Genomic DNA, 3,800 nt, shown 5'->3' with positions numbered 1-3,800 from the left:
GTGAATCATTAACCATAAGCCCACTATATAAGAATGAATGATTTACAAATCAATCCCCATATATTTAATTAGTCTCTTTTTGATCACAAAATTAATTCCAAATTAATTTTTGATCAATACTAATTAAATAATATGATTTCATATTAATATATTAGAACATATAATGAAGTTACTTTTCTAATTTTGTCTAACCAACATTTAAGATGTCGATGCAACCCAAATGAACCATGCCAAGCCGGGTCAAGTACATCCTAAATATAGTTATGGACTTAGACACCTGATCCAACAGTCTCCCACTTGGATAAGTCTAATAACTATAGTTATAGGTATGACTTCAGGAACCGACCAGCAATCGTAGCTCTCTCAAAGTCTCGCGGAACTGAGATGATGATGCACCATTTAAGATAAGTGATCATATAATCATTTGTTCTAGATATCAACCAAACAAATACATGGAACAATGTTGTACTTATTGTCTAGCAGTTTGTTTCCCAATTTTCGATTTGTTTGAAATAGAACTAAACTGAACTAATCAATTTGGTTATGACTGGGCCCGATACATAGGTCAAAACAAAATCATCGAGGGGCCCAAATATCTCTTCTAATCCTCCAAGGGCTAGAAGGAACAGATAAACTTTGACTCATATGCTTGTTCTACTACTTGTTGAATCATACACAAAGGCACGTTTTATAACATCGAGTTACCAATGCATTTTTGTACAATCAATGTATAACTAACTCATAGTCAACTACTCATATCTCTTGGTTTAAAGACGTATATGATGTTAACGTGTCATGATCACTCGAGATAAATTCCATGAAATGATACAAGTGAGCATGGGTTGAATCCAATACTCATAAATTATGAGTACTCGTGAATATTGTAGCAACCATTTGCTATGTCTAGCACCATAGACATCTACAAACCCAATTCATGATAGTATTGATTCATATCTACTTCCAACATATGACTGACTGTGGAGAGTTTGAATAAAGAAATTATTCTGGAAGTCAAAACATGCAAAATTGAAACAATAGTAAATAACTGACACAAGATAGCAACACCTTACTTATAAATAAACAATAACTTTTATTCAATCATCAAATGTCAATTTTCATTTTATAAGTTTCAGAAATAACTATATAATCTATAAAACGAATATCATCCTTTAGCCCGATGCGCCTCGCATGCTGCAAATTCTTAACCCTACACAGTTCCTTCGTGTGGGGATCTGCTGGGTTCTCATCTGATGATACCCTCTTCACCACGAGGATTCATTCTTCTATCCGATGTCTAATGAAATGGTATTTTTTTTATCGATGTGCCTGGATCTCCTGTGATCCCTTGGCTCCTTTGCTAAGGCAACAACACCCTCGTTGTCACATAAAATCTCCATAGGCTCCTTAATAGCTGGTAAAAATCCAAGGTCTCTAATGAAGTTCTTTATCCATATAGCCTCCTTTGCCGCCTCGCTTGCTACTATGTACTCTGATTCGCAAGTTGAATCAACCACTGTTTCTTGCTTGGAACTTTTCCAAGTAATCACTCCTCCATTTAGGGTAAAGACCCAACCCGACTGAGAGTGGAAATTATCCCTATCAGTCTGGAAGCCAGCATCACTATACCCCACTACTCTCAAGTCATCACTCCCACCAAGGGTAAGGACCCAATCCTTAGTCCTTCTTAGGTACTTAAGAATATTCTTCACCGCAGTCCAGTGAGCCTTTCCTGGATTCCCTTGATATCTGCTGACCATGCTCAAAGCAAAGGCCACATCAGGGTGAGTGCAAGTCATAGCATACATGATTGAGCCTAAAACGGAAGCGTACGACACTTGACCAATCTTAGCTATCTCAGCCTCTATACTCGGGCTCTGAGTCTTACTCAGTTTGGCGTTAGTTTGGATCGGTAAGTCACCTTTCTTGGAATTTTGCATACTGAACCTTTTCAGCACCTTATCTAAGTAGGTACTTTGACTAAGTCTAATTACTCTTTTACTCCTTTCTCTCAATATCCTTATTCCTCAGATATAGGCAACTTCTCCAAGGTCCTTCATAGCGAAACACTTCCCAAGCCAGGATTTAACTTCCTGCAAGGTTAGGAGATCATTTCCTATGAGTAGTATGTCATCCACATACAGTACCAAAAAGCTAACTATACTCCCACTAGCCTTAACATATACACAGGACTCATCTTCACTCCGCAAAAACCAAACTCTTTAACTTTCTCATCAAAACAAAGATTCCATCTATGAGATAATTTCTTAAATCCATAGATGGATTTCTCAAGCTTACACACACTATTAGGATGCTTTGCATCGAAAAAACCCTCTGGATAACTCATATAAACATCCTCATCCAACTTTCCATTAAGGAAAGCGGTTTTGACATCCATTTGCCATATTTCAGAATCATGAAATGCAACTATGACTAGCAAAACCATAATAGAATTAATATTTGCTACTGGTGAGAAGGTCTCATCATAGTCAACTCCCGGAGTTTGAGTAAAGCCCTTCGCAACCAGTCGCACTTTATAAGTGTGTACATTTCCATCCATGTCAATCTTCTTCTTGAAGATCCATTTGCATCCGACCGTCTTACGACCCGGAACCAAGTTCCAAACTTGATTGTCATACATGGACTGAATCTCACTGTCCTTGGCCTCTTTCCATTTAGCGGACTCAGGGCCTGCCATGGCTTCCTTAAAGTTGTTAGGCTCATCCAAATTTACCAGTGTCCTATCATTGATAAATTCATCACCTTCCGCAGTAATATGAAAACCATAGTAATGCTCAGGTAGATTCCTAACTCTTGTGGAACGCCTCAGAGGTACGGATTCATTAACATGAGTTTCCTACTTAGGTTGATTGCTAGGCTTTGAGGTTCCTTCACCGCTTGACTCTTGAATTTCTTCAATATCAATTTTCCTCCCACTGTTTCCTTGGCTTATGAATTCTCTCTCATGAAAGACCCCTCTTCTTTCCATCAAGACCACATTCTCAATGGGCCTGTAAAAAAGGTAACCAAAAGAATTTTGTGGGTAGCAGATGAAAATACATCGCTCACTTCGAGGTTCGAGCTTGTCCTGAGTCTCACATCTCACGAAAGCTTCGCAACCCCAAATTTTGATGCGGTCTAAATTGGGAACTTTCCCAATCCACATCTCGTGAGGTGTTTTGGCAACCTTCTTGGTAGGGACTAGATTAAGGATATGGGCGACAGTCTCTAAGGCATACCCAAAGAATGAGATTGGTAACGAAGTTCGACTCATCATGGAACAAACCATGTCCAACAAGGTTTGATTGCGCCTCTCAGCCACACCATTAAGCTGTAGTGTCCTGGGAGGTGTCAATTGTGAAACAATTCCACATTCCTTAAGATAGTCAAGGAAGTCTGTACTAAGATACTCTCCTCCTAGATCGGATCGGAGCATCTTAATGTTCCTGCCCAGCTGATTCTCCACTTCCTGTTTAAACTCTTTGAACTTTTCAAAAGTTTATGACTTATGCTTGATTAAGTAGACATAACCATATCTAATATATTTATTTGTAAAAGTCACATAGAAGCGGTTAGCATCCCTTGTGGTGGTTCTGAAGGGTCCACACACATATGTGTGTATGAGGTCCAACAAACCTACACCCCTAGCACAAGTACTAGTGAAGGGTGACTTTGTAATTTTTCCAAGTAAACAAGACTCGCAACTATCATATGCCTTTAATTCAAATGACTCCAAAACTCCATCGTTCTGGAGTTAGCCTATACGCTTCTTGTTGACATGTCCAAGACGACAATGCCACAAG

This window comes from Lactuca sativa, chromosome 6 (genome assembly GCF_002870075.4).
Source record: "Lactuca sativa cultivar Salinas chromosome 6, Lsat_Salinas_v11, whole genome shotgun sequence".
Taxonomy (NCBI): Eukaryota; Viridiplantae; Streptophyta; class Magnoliopsida; order Asterales; family Asteraceae; genus Lactuca; species Lactuca sativa.
The sequence above is the reverse complement of the archived record's forward strand: the minus strand, read 5'-3'. Positions refer to the sequence as shown.